At 38.7% G+C, this 22,591-nt stretch overlaps 1 long non-coding RNA gene across 1 annotated transcript in view; it reads right to left on the bottom strand.

Annotated features, from left to right (window-relative positions):
- Nucleotides 1-22,293, bottom strand: part of LOC138416482 (uncharacterized) — a 135,518-nt gene extending 113,225 nt beyond the window's left edge. Inside the window, exon 1 of the long non-coding RNA XR_011247693.1 lies at nt 22,121-22,293. This is a non-coding gene — a long non-coding RNA (uncharacterized lncRNA). The remainder of the gene's footprint in view (nt 1-22,120) is intronic.
- Nucleotides 22,294-22,591: the final 298 nt, after the last annotated feature.

The raw sequence follows: 22,591 nt of genomic DNA, 5'->3' as shown, positions 1-22,591 counted from the left end.
CAAACAACAGAGCTTCAAAATACATGAATCAAAAATGGCGAACTGAAAGGAATAATACCCAAATCCACAATTATTCCTGGGGACTTCAAAATACCTCCATAATCAGCAAAACAGTAAAAAATCAAGGATTAAGAAGACCTGAATATTATTGCTCAGTTTTACCTAATTAATATTCATAAAGTATTCCATCCAACAACAGAATATACATATTTAAGTGTACATGGAACATTCACCAAGGTAGATTAGGGGTCAGCAAATTATGGCCTACAAGCCAAATTCAATCTATCATCTGTTTTTATAAATAAAGTCTAACTGGAACACAGCTATGCCTATTTGTTTTCATTTCTTCTGTGGCTGTTTCTGTGCCACAAAAGCAGAAATGAGTAGTTGAGGGATAAACTATATGGTCTTAAAAGTCAAAAATATTTGCTATCTGACACGCTACGAAATAAATTATTTACTTCTGTTCTGGACAATGCCCAAATAATAGTCAACTGAGAAGACTACTAGAGAGCACATCTGACCATAATGGAATTAAATTTAAAAATAATAAAGATATCTGAAAATTTCCCAATTTTTGGAAGTTAAACCACATCCTTATAACTCACTCATTGGTCAAAGTGGAAGTCTCAAGAGAAAGTATAAAATATTTTAAACTACCCAAATATGAAAATATCACATATCAAATATTTCTGGGAAGGGGATGCAACTAAAGAATGTTTACAGGAAAAGTTATAAGTGGTATAAGTATTTATATTGAAAAATAAGAAAGGCCTCAAATTAATTCTAAGCTTCCATCTTAAGAAACTAGAAAAATAAGAGCAAATTAAATACAAATTGAAAAGAAAGGAATACAATTAAGAGCATAAAAAACACTGAAAATACAGAATAAAGAACATTTATAAAAACCAATTTTATCTAAAGATAAAAATAATTCATAACCTCTAGCTGAGCTAGACTGACTGAGCTAGAAACAAAGAGAAAACACAAATTATCGATATCAAGAATGAAAGAGTAGGCATTGCAGTAGATACTACCATCACTAAAAGGTGATTAAGGAAATACTCCAAACAACTTTAAGTGCTTCCATTCAACTTAAATAAAATGGAATGAATTCTTGAAAGGCAAACTACCAAAAATCACTCATGAGGAGATAAGTAAGCTGAATATTCTACTAAAGAAATGGAATACAAAGTTTAAAAAGTTTCAACAGAGAATAATACAGGCCAGGAGAAATATACTATAAACTCAACCAAGCATATAAGGGAGAAATACCAAATCTATATCATTTCTTTCAGAAAACAGAATAGGAAGGAACAACTTTCGCATTCATTTTATGAGCTCAGCGTTAGCCTGATACCAACACTAGACAAAGACATTACAAGAGAGTAAAATTATAAAACAACATCCCTCCCGAATATGGACACCAAAGTTAACAGATTTTATCAATTCCAGGAGCATATAAAAAGAATTATATACTATGAGCAAGAGAGGTTTATTACAGAAATGCAAAGATGTTTCAACTTTTGAAAATCACTCCAGTATAATTTATCATAACAGACTTAAAAGAAAAACTGTACAATCATCTCAATAGAAGCAGGAAAATATTTGACCGAACTCAATGTCCAGCATGTTAAAAACTCTCAACATCACTATCAAAAGAAAAAGAAAGCTTCATTAATCTGAAAAAGGCAGCTACAAAAAATATACTGCTAATGCTAATTTATGGAGAAATAATGACTGTTTACTCCTTGGAAGAAAAGTTATGACCAACCTAGATAGCATATTCAAAAGCAGAGACATTACTTTGCTAAAAAAAAAAAAGGTCTGTCTAGTCAAGGCTATGGCTTTTCCAGTGGTCATGTATGGATGTGAGAGTTGGACTGTGAAGAAAGTTGAGCGCTGAAGAATTGATGCTTTTGAACTATGGTGTTGGAGAAGACTCTTGAGAGTCCCCTGGACTGCAAGGAGATCCAACCAGTCCATCCTAAAGGAGATTAGTCCTGGGTGTTCATTGGAAAGACTGATGTTGAAGCTGAAACTCCAATACTTAGACCACCTGAGGCAAAGAGCTGACTCATTGGAAAAGACCCTGATCCTGGGAAAGATTGAGGGCAGGAGGAGGAGATGACAGAGGATGAGATGGTTGGATGGCATCACCGACACAATGGACATGGGTGGACTCCAGGAGTTGGTGATGGACAGGGAGGCCTGGCATGCTGCAGTTCATGGGATTGCAAAGTGTTGAACACGACTGAGCAACTGAACTGACTGACTGAACTGATCCAGAAAAATGAAACATCTTAACCATATATAATACAAGAAAGATATAACTCAAGAAAGATCAAAGACTTAAATGCATAACATAAAACCATAAAGTTCCTGAAACTGAAAGTGTTAGTCTCCCAGTCATGTCTGACTCTTTGTGATCCCGTGGACTTTAGCCCACTAGTCTCCTCTGTCCATAGAATTCTCCAGGCAAGAATACTAGAGTGGGTTGCTACTTCCTTCTGTAGGGGATCTTCCCGAGCTGGGATTGAACTCGAGTCTCCCACACTGCAGGCAGACTTACTGACTGAGCCACCAGGGAAGACATAAATGAAAGTGGAAGTCGTTCAGTTGTGGCTGACTCTTTGCGACCCCATGGACTATAGTCCACGGAATTATCTAGGCCAGAATACTAGAGTGGGTAGTCTTCCCCTTCTCCAGGGGAATCTTCCCAACCCAGGGATCAAACCCAGGTCTCCTGGTTTACAAGCAGATTCTTTACCAGCTGAGCAACCAGGCAAGCCCAAAAAAGCTCCTAGAAGAAAATTAAGGAGAAAATCTTTGTGGCCTTAGGTTAGGTAAAGAATTCCTAGATATGGCAACAAAAGCATGACCAAAAAAGAAGAAAATTGGTAAACTGAATTTCACCATAATTAAAAACATGTGCTCTGCAAAAGACACTTAAGCAAATAAAAAGACAATCTAATTAAATCATTGTGATACACCACATAACAAAGAATAAAAACCGTATGACCATCTCAGTAGACACAGAAAAAGCTGAGTTCAAATTCAATACCCATTTATGATTTAAAAAAAAAAAAGAGAGAAAGACCCTCCTGAAAGTGGGCATAGAGGGAACCTGTGCTGTGCTTAGCTGCTCAGTCATGTCCAGCTCTTTGCGACCTCATGGATTGTAGCCCTCCAGGCTCCTTGGTCCATGGGATTCTTCAGGCAAGACTACTGGAGTGGGTTGCCATGCCCTCCTCCAGGGGATCTTCCCAATCCAGGGATCAAAGCCAGGCCTCCCACATTGCAGGTGGAATCTTTACTGTCTGAGCCACCAGGGAAGCCCATAGATGGCATCTACTTCAACATAATAAAGGCCATATATGACAAACCCACAGCTAACATCATACTCGACCATCAAAAGCTTATTCCTCTAAGATCAGGAATAAGACAAGGATGTCTACTCTTAGCGCTTTTATTCAACATAGGTTTAGAATTCTATGGCAAAACAGAGGGAAAAAGGAATACGAACTGGAAAAGAAGTTAAACTGTCACTGTCTGCAGATGTGGTTTAGTCACTGAGTCGTGTCTGACACTTGCGACCCCATGGACTGTAGCCTGCCAGGCTCCTCTGTCCATGGATTCTCCAGGCAAGAATACTGGAGTGGGTTGCCATTTCCTTCTCCAGGACATCTTCCCGACCCAGGAATAGAACTTGGGTCACCTGCATTGCAGGCAGATTCTTTACCAACTGAGCTACAAGGGAAGATTATTTGCAGATGACATGATACTATACATAGAAAATCCTAAAGATGCTACCAGATAACTTAAGAGTTCATCAATGAATTTGGTAAAGTTGCAGGATACGAAATTACAATACACAGAAATCGCTTGCATTTCTCTATATTAACAATGAAATATCAGAATGAGAAATTAAAGAAACAGTCCCATTTCCATCACATGAAAAAGAATAAAATACCTAGGAATAAATCTACCTAAGGAGGCAAAACACTCATACACCAAAAACTATGAGGCTGATGAAAGAAACTGAAGATGACACAAAGAGTTGGAAAAATATGCCATGTTCCAGGATTGGAAGATCAGTATTGTCAGAATCACTATACTACCCCACAATCTCCAGATTCAGTGCAATCCTTATCAAATTGCCAGTGACATTTTTCACAAATCTAGGGGAAAAATCTTAAAATTTGTGTGGAAACACAAAAGATCCTGAGTAGCCAAAGCAATCTTAAGAAAGAAAAACGGAGCTTGAGGAAATCAGACTCCCTAACTTCAGTCTGTACTACAGTCATCAAGACAGTATGTGACTGACACAAAAGCAGAAATATAGATCAATGGAATAGGATTGAAATTCCAGAGATAAACTCACCCACCTATGTTCACCTAATCTATGACAAAGGAGGCAAGAATACCCAATGGAGAGAAGACAGTCTCTTCAATAAGTGGAGAAAACTAGATAGTTACATGTGAAAGAATGAAATCAGAATACTTCCTAACACCATACACAAAAATAAACTCAAAAATTGATTAAAGACCTAAATGTAACACTTGATACTATAAAACTCTTAGAGGAAAACATAGGTAGAATCCTCTGACATAAGTTGCAGCAAGATTTTTTGAGCCACCAGAGAATAATGAAAATAAAAACAAAAATAAACAACTGGGACCAAACTAAACTTAGAAAGGTTTTGTACAGCAAATAAAACCATAATCAGAAATAACAACACCCAGAATGGGAGAAAATATTTGCATACAAAGTGACCAACAAGGAATTAACCTCCAAAATATACAAACAGCTCATTCATCTCAATTTAAAAAGCAGTTCCAAAATAGGCAGGTCTTAATAGACATTTCTCTAAATGGCCGATGGCCATGAAGCACATGAAAAGATGCTCAACATCACTGATTATTAGAGAAATACAAATCAATACTACAATGAGGTATCACCTCACATCAGTTAAAATGGCCATTATCACAAAATCTGCAAACAATGAATGCTGGTGAGGGTATGGAAAAAAAGAAATCCTCCTACACTGTTAATGGGAATGAAATTGGTACAGCCACTATGGAGAACAGTATGGAGGTTCCTTAAAAGACTAAAAATAGAGCTAGTATATGACCTAGCAATCCCATCCCTGGGCTGATACCCAAAGAAAACCATAATTTGAAAAGATACATACACCTCAGTGTTCATTGCAGCACTATTTACAATAGCCAGGACATGAAAGTAACTTAAATGTCCATCGACAACAGAATGGATAAAGAAGATGTGGTCCGTATATACAGTGGAATATTATTCAGCCATAAAAAAGAATGAAATGTCATTTGCAGCATCGTAGATGGACCTAGAGATTGTTATACTGAGTGAAGTCAGATAGATAAATACAAATACCAAGATATCATTTTTATGTGGAATCTTAAAAAAATGATACAAATGAACCTATTCACAAAACAGAAATAGAGACACAGATGTGGAAAACAAACATGGTTACCAGGAGGAAAGGGGGGGGATAAATAGGGAGATTGGGATTGACATAAACATATCACTGAATATAAAATTGATAATAAGGACCTATTGCATAGCGCAGGAAACGCTATTCAGTACTCTCTAATGACCTATATGGGAAAAGAATCTAAAAAAGAGTGGATATATGTATAACTGATTCACTTAGCCATGCACCTGAAACACAATATTATAAAACAACTATACTCCAATAACATTTTTTTTAAATAGCCTACTGACTTTACCTCCCCCTCCCAAAATAAAAACATGTTAACACTAAAACCTATTTGCAAATGTTTATAGCAGCTTTATTAACAATCACTAAAAACTAGAAAAAAGCAAATGTCTTTCAACAGGTGACTGGATAAACAGACCATCATACATCAATAAAATAGAATACCATTCTACAACAAAAAGTATGTATTTTACTGATGCACACAACAACATAAATAAATCTCTAAAAAATGATTGATGCTAAGTGGGGGGGAAAAAGCCAGACTGAAAAGGCTACATATTGTCTGATTCCATTTCTTTGATGTTCTGGAAAAGTTGAAACTATAGGAACAGAGAACACAGTGGTTACTAGGGATTGACGATGGAGGAAGAATTGATACATGAGCTATATAAGGAACTGATGGGTGATGGAACCATTCTGTATCTTGGTTGTATTGGTAACGATATGACTGCATGCATTTGTGAAAACTCAGAAATATATACTAAATAGAATGAATATTAATACATGCACATATAAATAAAATAGAAGAAAAGTAAGTGGATACAACTATCTTTGAGTGTCTTCAATATTAGAAAGAAACTTATCACTGGGATTTGAATGATCTTTATGAAACAAAATGAGCTGGTTTGAACACATTGTCTTTAAAGTCCATTTTAGTTCTGAAATTCAATTATTTCAATTTCTGAATTCTGAAATCCACTTATTCTATAATTTGATACTGTATAGATACCTCCTCACCAGGTAGGAGGACAAATAAAGGAGATCAATTTTATTCTTAGTGATAATGATAGTGAAGATGACATATTCTCTCTTAGGTCCAAGTCTTTATTATTCAGAGCAGCATAGAACCCGCACAATCACATGCTAAATATGGGATCGAGCAAGGTACTCCTCCACATTTTTAGGGCTCTCTGTAGAGTTTTTCCAATAGCTTTTAAGAGTTTGATTCCTTTATCTAAATAAATGTAATTTAGAAAAGCTATCTTTTTTCTGGGTAAGCGTTATGTTAGTCTTAGATTCCTATATAATATTTTTGAAATACTGGTGTAGAGATAAATTAGACCAAACATAGCTTTTACTAATCCTTGACAAGTTAACTTCAGTAAGAACTCAGTAATAGGGTACAAGAAAGCACTTAATCTACTTATGTCACTTTATTATTTTATTTAAGATATTTACGCAGTTTTGACATTAATATTCAGAGGATATACTGAAGAGTTCTCAGAAGTAAGTTTACCTAACTGTGTTAAGTGAGCTGTGAACCAAAAAGAACTTTCAGAGACTCAGAATAATGCCAATCCTAATGATTATCTAGTTCAAACACTTCAATTCACAGACCAGAAAACTAGATGCCAGGGAAGGAAAATGACTGGTTTGTCAAGCTTATATGCTTACACACTGATGGAGCCAGAACTTTAGAAATCAAATCAGACAGACCAGCACTTGCAAATTTTAACAGCTCAGCATAGAAATCTCAAGATAGCTTCAATTAAATTGACCAAGGCACTTTGAAATTATTAGTCTTAAATTTTTGGTTTTAGAGTCAAATCACCAACAATATTTAATAGCTGCCCTTTTTCATAAAGTAAATCAGACAAAAATCACTCAGAACATTAATGATCACATTAAAATGATCAAAAATAAGATTTTGTGTGAACTTATTTCACTTTCACTCTTGTTTCATCCATTTACCACAAATTTTCATCTGGCAATCTAGCAGGTAATTAAAGTCATATACGCAATTTTGTCCTCTTTAATTTCAGTGCCCCTTCAACTTCTCTGAACTGCCTCAGTCATGTGATGGAGATAATAATTCCTACATACCGAGGTCAGAGATTAATAGCCTCAGTTGCATTCATGCTGAAGGTCAGTTCTTGTCTGAATACATCTGTAGAATCTACCAAATAGCCTCAAATACAAAGGAAGGAAGTTATTCAAACACAGAATGACTCCTTGTGCCTGGTCCAAGGGCAGGGTTGAAGAGACAGTACCAAGCGTCTGCTAGTAGGCTGACAGGTCACACCAGAGTCTTTGAGGCAAGGCTCTAATAAAGAGAAGGTTAAAAAGTGAATCATTTCCCCCAGTCCCTGCTATTACATTGAGAGTATAGATGATTCCGATTTGAAACCCAATAGAACAAACCAAGGATAAAAGGGACTTTCATAATCCTTTTTAAAAGCTGCTTATAATTTCATGTGAAAATTATGCAATATAAATAAAAGATGTGCTGTAGTTTCTCTCATTTCCAACACCCTTTTAGCCTGCCTCTATCCCTACTTGTTCCAAGTTCATTTCTTGATGAAACTGTGATTAACAGTTTGTTGTATAACTTTAGACACACACACAGTTTTGTATTGAGGTCACACTATGCTGTTGAACTGAAATTGCTAAAAACATATCATAGTCATGTTTCCAGGTCAGTATTTATTCTTAATAGTTCCTAGTATTTCACAATTTTTTTAGCCATTCATCTATTGATAGATACTTGGGTCATTTCCAATTTCTTAATGAAAGGTTCTGGCTAAGGAGGAGGCTCCTAAAGGCTCCTAACAAGGTTCTAGCTCAGGAAGAAGAATTAGAGAAGCCCCTTCCTGAAAGAGGGTCTTTGAAATCACACACAAAATACTCATTTCATGGTACTGGAGGGATTCAAGGAAGGCTGAAATTATAGTCAAACCAAATCTAACTCTACCTCAAGCTTTGTTGTGATTAATAAGATTACACATATGAAGCATTAGAAGCTCAGTAAACATCAGTTTCCTTCCTACAATCCTTTAAGTGCCTGTGTATGACAGCCCACTGTGTGGATAAATTCTTGAGTTTGAGGCTGGAGGGGATTGAAACATCCCGGTGCCATCCTGGAAACCAGTGATCACCGACAGATAACAAGTGTCCCAAGGTAAGTGCCTTCTTTCCACACAACCTCAGGGTGATGATCTTGCCATCCTGTGGAGTTCTCCAACGTGCCCAACAGAGATGGACAAAGGTAGCCTTTGTCTCAAGTCTGTTTCTCAAGAGTGCCGTCTTTTTTAAAAGTATATTTCAAAAACAGGTTTTATTTACTCATAAAAATTAAAAAAAATTAGAGTATAGCTGATTTACAATGTTGCGTTGTTTTCAGGTGTACAGCAATCAGATATATATATAATGGCAACCCACTCCAGTGTTCTTGCCTGGAGAATCCCAGGGACGGCGGAGCCTGGTGGGCTGCTGTCTATGGGGTCGCACAGAATTGGACATGACTGAAGCGACTTCGCAGCAGCAGCAGCAGCATAGATATATCCACCCTTTGAAAAGATTCTTTTCTCCTATAGGCCATTGTTGGTCAGTCACTAAGTCATTTCCAACTTTTGCAACCCTGTGGACATTAGCCTGCCAGGCTCTTCTGCCCTGGGATTTCCCAGGCAAGAATACTGGAGTGAGTTTCTATTTCCCTCTCCGGGGGATCTTCCCAGCCCAGGGATTGAACCCATGTCTCCTGCTTTGGCAGGGGGAATCTTTACCCCTGAGACACCAGAAAAGCCCTATAGATTATTACAGAGAATTGAGTAGAGTTCCTTATGCTATACAGCCGATTCTTCTTAGTTATCTACTTTATATATAGTATTAATAGTGTGTATATGTCAAGGATTTCCATTTTGATGCCCCAAGCACCACAGTCTCTTTATATTTGTTACCCAAGGGACATTGGGCCACCATACCAGGAGGATTCCTAGGAACTTTGCCTGTTAGTTTAGAGCTCTGAAAATGATCATTGCTGTATATATACACACATGAGAAGTTTTTCTATAGAGAATAAATTGTCTCTAAATGTTTCCCCAAAAATGTATTGATATGTTGCTTGTATGTTTATGATATCTCTCATCTCATTTAGTATGATTGGTTTCTTTCCCGTTTCCTACATTAGACTATAAAATCCTTACTGGCAGAGACCTTCCGTACTCTTTACTCCTGAACTGCAAGGGACTTTAATGGAACCTACTGAACTGGGTATCTGAAAGAACATGGGGTAGAGAATCAGATCTGGGTGTTACTCCCAACTCTGTTAATAGCTTGCATCTGATCTCAGAAAAGTCTCACCCCCTGTCTGGATCTCAGTTTTCCTCATCTTTAAAACATCTTTACAAGAAAGGAACGGAATGGATCAAATGTCCTTTACAGTCCCTTCAAGCTCTAACATTTGATACTCACAACTGATATCTGTCACCAGGAATCATGATAGCAAAACAGAAAAATGCTTACTACCTTAATATAGATTGTCACTACGATGTTCATTTTAGTTAGTAAAAATGAGTGTCATTGAACTTATCTTATTTGTACTTGTATATTTCCTAAATTCACATCAGCTACACAGAAATTGTTCCTCAGAGCGGGCTTTGCAACAGGTACCACTTGTCAGTTGACTTCCATTATTTTCTTTTTCAGATGGTGCCTTTTCTTGACCTTCCCCTTAATTCCAGCTGTTTCTATACTCTTACCTTGGCTAGTTATTCTACAATCACTTCAGAGTATTAGAAATATCACTAAGATTAAGTACACTAAGAACTACTAGCAGTACTTTTTAATAATAATTGAGATAATAAATATTTATATAATGCTTTAAACTTAATCACAGTCTTTCACACATATCTCACTTGAATCTTAGAAGAAGTATGTTAGAGGGATATAGTAGATAATACTACTTTCTTGATTTTACTGCCTAAAACCCTCGGCTAGAGAGATTGGATAAATCACCCAAATTGCCAAGCTAATAACAAGTGTCACTGCAGCAAGTAGTAGTAGCGTTGGTCATTCAGTTGTGTCTGACTCTTTGCGACCCCAGCCCGCCAGGCTCCTCCGTCCATGGGATTTTCCAGGCAAGAATACTGGAGTGGGTTGCCATTTCCTTCTCCACGGGATCTTCCCGAGGATTGAACCTGGGTCTCCCGCATTGCAGGCAGACTCTTTACTGTCTGCGCCACCAGGGAAGCCAACAATGAGTTACTCCTTCCCTATCAGTGGCAGTTAAACCGAGTTGGATCATCAAAGAAAATTCACAGGACCCAAATGACAAAGCTTAAGGAAACAAAAGACACAGTAGCAGTATAGGATCAGCAGTACAATCAGGCTCTCTCAGAGAGGGGCCTGGGGAGGCCAGGTGCAGGCTCTCACTGCCCTCGCTCTCTCAGGCTGTGGCCGGATGAACTTTCCCTCTGTTCAAATGCGCAGAACAATTTTGAAAAACCTCAGTTCAGACTATTATCATTTTGCTAATCACTTGGACATAATCCTGCTATGTACTAGCTCAACACCAGAGCCAGAATTCTGAAGAGCTCAGTAAAACTAGGTACAAATACACACACACACACACACACACACACACTTTTCTCCAGATTACATACATTAAATGTGTACAGTTTTTAATGTCAATCATATCTCAGTAAAATGGTTTTAAAAAAATTTTTTTAAACTAATACCACTATCAAGCTCAAGCAGTACCTACAGCTGCCACTAGGCAGTACCAGCAAGCCAAACATGTATGCAAGGGGAGAAACAAAATGAAAAGAAACAAGAGAAGAAAAGGATGAATGGATACAAGCAAAATTAGTTAAGTATTTCCTAATTATTTATAAGAGCCATATATGAGAGAATCAGTCTGGTAGGGGAGGAGGAAATATGTGTCCTCTGATTTCACATTATAATATATCCCCACACATCCTCCTAATTTAAACCTTTAAAGCTCTCAATTCAATGTCTCAATATCCCTGAAGGAGAAATATCACATATGCAGTCATCAAGCAAATGATAGACATTAAAAATGAGAGCAGATGAAATCACCAATATACATTTCTAAATACAAGTCACTGTTCTATTGATTCTACCACTGTACAAACTTTAACTTGGGCCTCACTCCAGCTCTATCACATTTATGTAAGTCAAGCTTGAAAAGCAGATATTATTCACCACTCCTTCCCTTGTTTAGTGAAGGAGGTTGAGGCTCAAAGAATGAGGTTGCCCACAATCACAGCACTAGCAGAGCTGGAATTCAAATCCTGGTCTAACTTCAAAGACTTTTTTCTTTAAACCATAAAACTGGGAGACAGGGTTCCTGAATCATTAGTAAATTTATGTAAGATTTCCTTGGAGAAGGAGGAAAAAATTATAAATATAAACAGTTATGTTTATCTATTCCTTTGAATGGTCAGGAACCCTGCTAACACATTTAAAACCACCACCTAGGGAACTGTTGTTGGTCCTTCTGGCATCATTTTTCTCCCCCTTTTCCTGGAACAAGATTCATATTTTTGTTTGAGGAACTGCTTCTGCTGAAGTCTTCACATGGTGGTTACTGTGGGTTTGACACCACTCTCAGCTCTGGAAGTGACCCTTATGTCTATCATCCCACCCCTTTTGCCCAGTGATTGTTCAGAGTGTACCCATGAGCTAACTCTGGCCTTTGAGACATAGGAGACATTTGCTGAGGGCTTCTTGGAAAGAAGGTTCTTCCTCCTTCCATGGGAATTACCAGAAGAGAACTCCCTTCCTTTAGACAGTGGGATATGAGGGTGTAAGGTCTAGAACTGCCGTGACCAGTGTTGCTTCCCTGAAGTAGGACAGTCTGAGGGCATAACTGATGCAAGAAGGAAGACACAGCAAGAGACTTGTGTGAAACGCAGCCTGAGGCCCAGTGAAATTGTGAGTAGCTGGATCAAACCGCACCTGAAGCTAGGCCTACTTCAAAACTTCATTTCCCCTAAACTATCTTGAGTTTTCTATTATTCACAATCAAAGGCATCTTAACTGATTCATATAAGCACTAGCATTTATCCCTGTTTTAAGAAAAAGAAAATGAGGACTTAAAAATATTACCCAATATTATACCATCTGTAAGAAAATTTGAGCTTTCTGGCCCCCAGGCCCTGGGCCGAGGGCGGGGGGTGGGGGCGGGGGGTATGCAGGGAGTTCCCCAATGGCTCAGCAGGTAAAGAATCCTCCTGCAACACAAGAGACATGGGTTCAATCCCTGAGCTGGGAAGATCCCCTGGAGAAGGAAATAGCAACCCACTCCAGGATTCTTGCCTGGAAAATCCGATGGGCAGAGGAGTTTGGCGGGCTACAGTCCAAAGGGTCACAAAGGGTCAAACATGACTAAGCATGCAGGGAAGGCATGGCCCCCAAGCCTTAGCTATTGATTACAAATTACAACTTTCGCATGCCAACATCCCAAAGAAGGGAAATGCCTCCTTTGCTTTGGCTTTAGCTAGGAGCTGCTGTTTAGCCCTTCTCTTTTATTTTCGCATTTTCTATGGAACTCTTTAAAGAGCCTCTTCTGATCACATATTCACCAGACTAAGATGTTACTAGCTTGATGATGTGAACTCCCAGGTGCAAATAAGATTGTTCTATTTGATTTCAAAAGTGAACTATTAGAATGACTTCAAGCCCAGGAACCAATTATGTGTCTTCACTGTGGATTTCTGATTGTCTCCAATGCTTAGACACGGTCATTTCTGGATCTCTGGTGATAAAACAGAGTATTTGTCTTGTCGTTGACAATGCCAGGCAAAGCAGAGCCAAAGGAAACATGACAGTGGCTGTGTAAACGTATGGCTCATAGCAAACTTCCCAAGAGGATAAGAGGGTGATCACAAACAAACCCACAGCATTATTGAAACACCTGCATGACACCAGTTTAGAACTTCTGCCTCCACTCACATTCTACTTAGAAAAGATTCCCAAATGTCCCCACCCTCAACTATGCTCAAATTGCTTTCTGTCCACTTAACCAAACGTATAAAATTACCCTTTGTGACAGTACAAAACAAGAAAAGCCTACAGCAGGGAAGTTCATCAAAACACCTTCCAGTGGGATCCACCAGAAAGACTTTTTAGAAGTATCTTCTCACAAAGTAAAATAACAATAAGAGGTCACATACACCTCTTGGAAGCTAAACTCTTTATTCTCTGTGGTGGAAATATTCTGTCGCACTTTTTCAAACTTGTTATTCAAGTTGTTTTTTTTTTTTTTTCAGTATCAATCTGACATTTTCTTTCTTTAAACATCTCCACCTCTATAGCTCCCTCCCTGTACATGGCCTCTGCAGTTAATAGAATTTGAAAGGTATACCCCAACAACTGGGCTTTTGATGTGGGTTTTGCTGCATGGTTTTCTTATTGACTGTTCAAAATAATTTCAGCAATTTTTTTCGATCATGATATTCGGTTTTCTGTTTGTACTTCAGAATCGGTCTCCCCAGAGAGTGGCAAAACAAGATAAGTCTGTGCACTTTTCCACCCACATGACAGCCAGTCACAGGGAGAGAGAAGAGGGGGCGAGGATAGGAAACCCTGCAGAGGTATGAGTGGAGGAAGATGCAAGATAAGGCTCTTGATGACACCAACACAGCTTCTCCAGGAGGGAGAGAAATAATACCTCTTAGGGGTTTTCATATGTCTCTATAGAGCAAAAGTCTACAGATTAGTAACTGAACCCTTCTTGTCATTCAACTACTAACTGGTGTCTGACTCTTTGCAACCCCATGGACTGCAGCATGCCATGCTTCCTTGCCCTTCACCACCTCCCAGAGCTTACTCAAGCTCATGTCCTTCAAGTCAATGATGCTATCCCACCATCTCATCTTCTGTTGCCCCCTTCTCCTCCTGCCCTCAATCTTTCCCATCACCAGGGCCTTTCCCAGTGAGTCGACTCTTTGCATCAGGTGGCCAAAGTATTGGAGCTTCAGCTTCAGCATCAGTCCTTCCAATGAATATTCAGAGTTGATTTCCTTTAGGACTGACTGCTTTGATCTTACTGTCCAAGGAACTCTCAAGTCTTCTCCAGCACCACAGTTTAAAAGCATCAACTTTCACATCCATACATGACTACTAGAAAAAACATAGCTTTCCTACTGAGTGATACTCTATAAGAGCAGTTATTATAGTCTACTAAGTTCAACTGTTGAATTATGGACAAGTCAGTTGACTTTGTTACTTTCATGACAAACACTGGATTGAGAACATGTCTGCCACATGACCATCAGGACTGCTCTGATTCCACCTTTTTCCAGAGTCCTACTCTGCTGAAGGAGCAACTGGATTACATTTTAGACCCACTGGCCAGGTGCCTTACTGAAGGCACATAGAGGAGTCCATAAGGAGAGGTCACTGCTGAGCCCCTAAGCCCTTAGATGAGCTGTGGTTCATGGACACAGACCTCAAGTAGAAGAGCAAGACAAGTGTAGACTCCTTCTTAGAATCAGTGTCAATGCTATGAGCAACTTTGAAAGTCACTTAGTACAAAACCCTTATTTTCAAGCTAAAGAAATGAAGACCCAGAGGTTAAAGTTACATGCCTAAAATATAATCTGAAGGTTTGGAAGAGAACTTAAGGTCAACTGATCAAACCTTCCTTGCTGAAGTTTATTCTATAACTCTTAATTGCTATCCTGTTTGTGCTTGTATACCCTCAGTGTTGAGAGCTTATTACACCTCAAAGCAAAATGTTCTCCACATGGAGAATTGGTTAAAAAAAAATTCTTCCTTGGACTTTCCTGGTGGTACAGTGGATAAGAATCTGCCTGCCAATGCAGGGGACACAGAATTGATCCCTGATCTGGGAAGATTCCACATGCTGTGGGGCAACTAATCCCATGTGCCACAGCTACTGAGCCTGTGCTCTTAGGGCCCGTGAACCACAACTCCTGAGCCTGTGTGCTGCAACTACTGAAGCTTGTGTGCCCTAGAGCCTGTGCTCAGCGACAAAAGAGGCCACCACAATGAGAAGCCCTCACACCCCAGTGGCGAGTGGCCTCCCAGTCACAATTAGAGAAAGCCCATGCAAAGCAATGAAGACCCAGCACAGCCAAAAATAAATAAATCTTAAAAAAAAAACACACACACACACTCACACACACAAAACCTCTTCCTTACACTGAAGAGAAATCTGACTCCTTGCAACTCTTCCCCACCTCCCCACCCACAGCAAGGCCCCATGGGCCTTAGTTTTTTGTCTGGAGTCACATAAGGAGCAAAATTAAACCTTCTTACATCACAGTCCTTTAGTTACTTGAAGATGCCTATGATGTCTATTACCCTACTCTTCTCCAGGATATACACCCTAGTTCTTTTAAACTCTCTACTTAAGGGTTCCAAATGTCATCATGTGTCCTGAACATTTTACACTGGACATGCCAGGACACTCCCACAGGGGACTTACTGAAATAAATGTGAGCTCCAAGTACAATATAGTACAGAAAGGAGAAGATCACTTCCCTTGTTCTGGTCAACAGAGCAGTCCCTGGGACCACATTTAGGTCAGCAATATACAAATGCTCTTTCTAACTTCCCTCTACAGCCTTCTCCCTAAAAAGGGTAAAATATCTAAATGTTATCATCCCCTGAACTAAAATCCAGCTGTCCTTAGTAAGTTTTCAATTCTAGACCAACTAAATCCAGATCAGCAGAGCAGAAATGGCAGTCTACGATGATTATAAGAAAAAGGGAGAAGCCAGTCAACAGCCAGTTAAGACAGACTCTTGTCAGTTTTGCATGGTTAAACATTGCTCCTATTAGGCAATTGATAAATGAAGGAATTTATCAAAGAAACCTTGGGTATCGTGAAATAAAAGTAGCAGCTAGGAGTGATAAGACCAACTTCTAGGATTTGTTAAAATATGAACCCATGCCCATCTATGCTGCATTATTGAGGCAGAAGTCTGTGTAAGAGGATGGGTGTTGGTAGGCTTCTCGAAGTCTCTTCCAGCCAGTTTACAAATGTTAAATCACTAAGTCACACCTCAAGACACTATACTTTGAAGTGATGTTATAACATTCAGTTCAGTTCAGTTCAGTCGCTCAGCCGTGTTCGAGTCTTTGCGACCCCATGAATTTGCAGCACACCAGGCCTCCCTGTCCATCACGAACCCCCAGAGTTCACCCAAACTCATGTCCATCGAGTCGGCGATGCCATCCAACCATCTCATCCTCTGCTGTCCCCTTCTCCTCCTGCCCCCAATCCCTCCCACCATCAAAGTCTTTTCCAATGAGTCAACTCTTTGCATGAGGTGGCCAAAGTACTGGAGTTTCAGCTTTAGCATCATTCCTTCCAAAGAACACCCAGGGCTGATCTCTTTCACAATGGACTGGTTGGATCTCCTTGCAGTCCAAGGGACTCTCAAGAGTCTTCTCCAACACCACAGTTCAAAAGCATCAATTCTTCGGTGCTCAGCTTTCTTCCCCATCCAACTCTCACATCCATACATGACCACTGGAAAAACCATAGCCTTGACTAGATGCACCTTAGTCAGCAAAGTAATGTCTCTGCTTCTGAATATGCTATCTAGGTTGGTCATAACTTTCCTTCCAAGGAGTAAGCGTCTTTTAATTTCATGGCTACAATCACCATCTGCAGTGATTTTGGAGCCCCAAAAAATAAAGTCTGACCCTGTTTCCCCATGTATTTCCTGTGAAGTGATGGGACCAGATGCCATGATCTTCGTTTTCTGAATGTTGAGCTTTAAGCCAACTTTTTCACTCTCCTCTTTCACTTTCATCAAGAGACTTTTTAGTTCCTCTTCACTTTCTGCCATAAGGGTGGTGTCAACTGCATTTCTGAGGTTATTGATATTTCTCCCAGCAGTCTTGATTCCAGCTTGTGTTTCTTCCAGTCCAGCCTTTCCCATGATGTACTCTGCATATAAATTAAATAAGCAGGGTGATAATATACAGCCTTGATGTACTCCTTTTCCTATTTGGAACCAGTCTGTTGTTCCATGTCCAGTTCTAACTATTGCTTCCTGACCTGCATACAGATTTCTCAAGAAGCAGATCAGATGGTTTGGTATTCCCATCTCTTTCAGAATTTTCCACAGTTTATTGTGATCCACACAGTCAAAGGCTTTGGCACAGTCAATAAAGCAGAAGTAGGTGTTTCTCTGGAACTCTCTTGCTTTTTTGATGATCCAGCAGATGTTGGCAATTTGACTTCTGTTTCCTCTTTTCTAAATCCAGCTTGAACATCTGGAAGTTCATGGTTCACATACTGTTGAAGCCTGGCTTGGAGAATTTTGAGCATTACTTTGCTAGCGTGTGAGATGAGTGCAATTGTGTGGTAGTTTGAGCATTCTTTGGCATTGCCTTTCTTTGGGATTGGAATGAAAACTGACCTTTTCCAGTCCTGTGGCCACTGCTGAGTTGACACAAATTTACAGAATAATGTGAAATTGACTAATTCTTAGGACAAAGAGTCTCACTTGTAAAAACATGACCGCAGGCCATTCAGATGATTGGCAGAAGGACAGTATCACTCCAAAGCAGATGATTTCTCCAGGACGTAGGCTACTTAGGCCTCATCCCCTTAAATCCCAATTGTCCCAAGAAAACGGTCAGTGTCTGAGTTAAATGCTCTATTGGGAGTTTTTTTGTTGAAGTGTCAAATGAAATAATCTTCATGTGACAAATTCATACCATAAAAGATAACCTGAATGGTGGTGAAAAAATTCAGCCCTGTGTTTTTAAATGCTCACTTTGTAGGTAAAAGGAAGACCAATGAGGAACTCTAAAGTCATCATTATTTTCACTTCAAAAATAAAAGTTTCAAAGTCTACCATTGTTTTTTTTTTTAATTTTTTATTTCATTTATTTCTAGGGGGAGGTTTGTAGTTTACTTCTAGCCCATGAATTTCATTGTATGTTCAAGTAGAGTCATATCTATTATGTTTTACTTTCATATTTATATTTAAGGAAGTTTCATTTCTGATCATGGTGTATAGAATATGACTAGAGAGACGACTGAATAGGGAAGGATATTCATGTGTAATTTAGTGTGACCTGGGAATTAATGGAAGTATCATGAACTTAAAAATAGCATGGAAAACTGCACTAGAAAATATCTGTGTAAGTGAGACTGCTTTGGACTGCCTAACTCCAGCTTTATAGGATGTCCTCATAAGATGGAAAAATGGATTTTTACAACAGCCAAAGTAATTTTTGCTCACATAAAAAAGTAATATAGAGAACTTGCTTTTGAAAGTCAATATAACTTATTTGGGAATTGTTTTTATAGTTCTTTTTCTCTGGATAATATAAATGTATCTGAATGTATAGATTCTGGCTATACTTTCTGTCATCTAAGAATGATCAGCATATACTCATGGGTAAAAATCTTCCCCCCTCAACACACTTCCATACTCAGGACCAGCAGGAGAGCTTGCTTCTACCCCTTCTCTATTTTATTTGCTAAAGAGAAGGGCATGAGGTTCCTGCAAATTAACTTAAGAGTGCTATCATACTTCCTTGCTAATTTCCCAAAAGGAAGAAAACAGCTGTTGCTTGGCCAAATGTCAAAATTTCTAAATTCCAGTGCAGTAACTATACCTGTGAGTGAAAGAGCATATTTTCTTTCCTGTCTAACTAGTGGGGGAGGGGCAGAGGGGGGTAGAATTAGATTTACTTTGCTTTAGCAAGAGTCAAGCAAATTTTGCTCTCTCATCATAATCAGTAGTTCTCCAACTTTAAGGGCTCTGGAACCACTCAGAAAGCTTGTGAAAACGTACAGGGATGTTTGACTGAGTAAGTAGACTGAGAGAGAGGCCTAGAAGACTGTACTTGAAACAAAATACTACAAGTAGTCCTTGGTCCACACTTTAAGATATCCCATTCCAGAAACCCCACCACTCAATAGGTATAAACTAAAGAGCTCCAACTGGTCCATGAATGCTGGCTTGTTAGTGAAATGTTTGGCACAAATAGAGATTACTTTCCTTTATCTTCTCCCACTCCTTCTCACCACCCTTTCTGCTTTCCCCTTGGTTTCCTCCTGCTCTGTCTTTGCATTCTCAGCTGTGAATCATGAAAAAGCAAAAGAAAAGTGAAGAAGAAAGGTAAGCAGAAGGGAAGGCCTCACTCCTCTTGACTTTCTGAGCACCAGACTGTCATTTGTTGGTGTCCTCCTTAAATTCAAGAATTTTCCTAAGTCTGGTACTGATACGATTTTCTTATCTTTCAGTTCCATGATTTCTCCTTTCTTTTTCTTTGGCTAAAAGCTTTGGAATATCCACAAGCCAATAAATTGAGAGGTGAAAGGAAATTCCATCTAACACATTTATTACTTGTTAGCAGCTTGGAGAAAGAGTTACTGAAAGAACTGAAGCTGAGAATAAAATATCAAGAAGAAGATTTATTCACTCATTCTTTCACTTATTCTTAACATCCATTTTTTTTTTTTTTGCCAGGGCATAAGAAAATTAAATTGTTTTCATTATTATTAAAGGATTGTTCAAGAAATAATTAAAAATAAAGAAATCAAATCAAATAGAAAGTCTGACTAAGAAATGTTTTCATAACATCAACTTTGTTTCTCATAATCTAAAGCTGATGGATCTCCCTTTATTTATAAAGAACATCTTTCCTTACTCCACTCAAGCAATCTTGGATCAACTCATTAAGCTCCTGACCAAAACAAATGAAGATGAGTTACTTTACCTATCTTCAATTCCTCTAAATCAGCAATTCCCAACCTTTCTTGACACCAGGCACTGGTTTTATGGATGACCATTTTTCCATGGATAGAGGGGGATGGTTTCAGGATGATTTGAATCCATTACATTTATTATGCACTGTATGTCTAACCTAATGCCACTGCTGATTTGACAGGTGATACTTGTCCACAGCTTGAAGGTTAGGGACCCCAGCTCTAAATCATTGGTCATTAACATCGTATTCACAGATTCCAAGGAGCCCACTGATAGAATAGAGGGGATTCCTGAACCTGAATGGGGAAAACAAAAACTCATCTTGATTTTTCATTAACTTTGAACAGGTATTTAACACATCTTTTATGATTGTAGGAAATAAATCACAGTAATATCAGCCATTCCTGTAGCTATCAGAGATCACTGATATCTTCCTTAACACATTAACAGTTGTACACACCTTAAAACACTGTTTACATTTATCCCTATGTTAACCTACAACACTTTGCAGACATGCTGATATCTTATTTAACATGTTAACATTAATATATCACAAATTTTCAAATATATCAATATCCATACTTCAATACAACTGATTTCATTGTAATTCTGTGTTCTTTGTTTCATAGCTATAAAATGGTGTTTTAAAAAGAGGTCCATAGCATAAGAAAGTTAAAGAACTCCAGCAATAAATTCTCAGTATTCTGTGTCAAATAATGTTTAAACAAGACATATTAGCTTAGGACTCCATACAAACTCCTTAAGTGAGCACAATATTATGCCTTTGAATTTTGAAGGATCATGAATGTGAGAGAAAATTACTCATAGGATATTTCTGCAAACATGTCCATTTCTTTATTAGCTTTTATAATAAGACTAAGTTAATTTCTCTTTGGAATTCAATACAAAAAAAAATACCTCTAAATGGATTTTTATGATTCCCTTTATCAAATAACAAGAACTATGTCTATTTTTTTAGCTATTGTTTTCCTAAGGCTACTAAGATCAGAACTAAATCTAGTACCTGATTTTCCGACAATATATCAGTTTTGATATAAAATTGTCTATCTTCCCTTAAAATAGTTTGTTATACCGTTTTAGCTAGCCTATGCTATAATTTGGAAAAGACCCTGATGCTGGGAAAGACTGAAGGCAGGAGGAGAAGGGGATGACAGAGGATGAGATGATTCAATGGTATCACAGACTCAATGGACATGAGTTTGAGAAAGCTCCAGGAGTTGCCGATGGACAGGGAAGCCTGGCATGCTGCAGTCCATGGGGTCGCAGAGAGTAGGACACAACTTGGCGACTGAACAACAACAAATGCTGTAACTTTTAACAACTTAGAGTTGTTAAAACTTTAATTATAAGTTGATATAAAACATTTTTTGAAGTAGGAAAGGTGAGAAAGATGAACAAGTTTTTCTTAACAGTTTTGAAGAAATATTTTAAGTCCTTCCATCTAGATATTTTCTGAGTTCTTTCCTATCCTGGGGAAAAGAAATATATATTTTTTAATATGGTCTTTACTTCCCCCATTTACTTTCTAGACACTTTGAGTCAGTGCTCATGAGCTCTGCAACCCCTAATCATCTGCCAGAAACAAAGGAGCTTCTGCATGGGATGATATAAGTTGTTATGTTACAGGGCCTCAGCAGGCCATGCCCACCACAGAAAAATTCCACCAGTCTTGATAGAAATAAACTGCCCCCAAGACATTCCAGTGATTCAGTTCTCCCACTTTAATGAGCTGTTATGCAAATATTCATGAACTGCAGAAGGACTTTGCCTTATACAGAGTTACACAGGAAACCAGCATCTGATTTCTTAAATCAATGTAATTGCCACCCACCCACTACACTATTTCTCCTTCTCCCAGCCTCACTCCCATCCTCCCCACAGCCCAGGTTTACTCACCTATTCATAGAACACCCCCAGGACTTTCCAAGCTTCCAGAAAATATATATATATATCTCAAAGAAATAAAGGTTCTGAGACAGTGTGAATCCATGTGGGTCATTTCAGATCAGGAATGAGACTCGAGACTTCACTCTAAGTGAGGCACCCATTGTCTCCACCCACTAAATGTCGACTTTGGCCTGACTCACTGAATTGAGAGGAAGTAATGAGTTTTCTTAGTGAGTTCCTGGTAAAAAATAGAGACAGCTCCAGATGGGAGGTAGATGGGTCCCCCCAGGGAAAGCACTCCCTGTGGACAGAAACTCCAAAACATACACAGCAAGACAAGAAAGGAAGTTGGGCCATTTCCAGATAATTCTCAGAGTCAAGAAACCCTTCTAGGCTAGAAAGCTCTTTAGAGGTCAGAAAGGAAGCGATGCTTAGTCTACCCATCAGCCTCTTTGCCAGACCCCATCTTGGCTGAGAGAT

This window comes from Ovis canadensis, chromosome 12 (genome assembly GCF_042477335.2).
Source record: "Ovis canadensis isolate MfBH-ARS-UI-01 breed Bighorn chromosome 12, ARS-UI_OviCan_v2, whole genome shotgun sequence".
NCBI lineage: Eukaryota > Metazoa > Chordata > Mammalia > Artiodactyla > Bovidae > Ovis > Ovis canadensis.
Note: the sequence above shows the minus strand (reverse complement) of the source record. Positions and strands in the feature narration are given on the sequence as shown.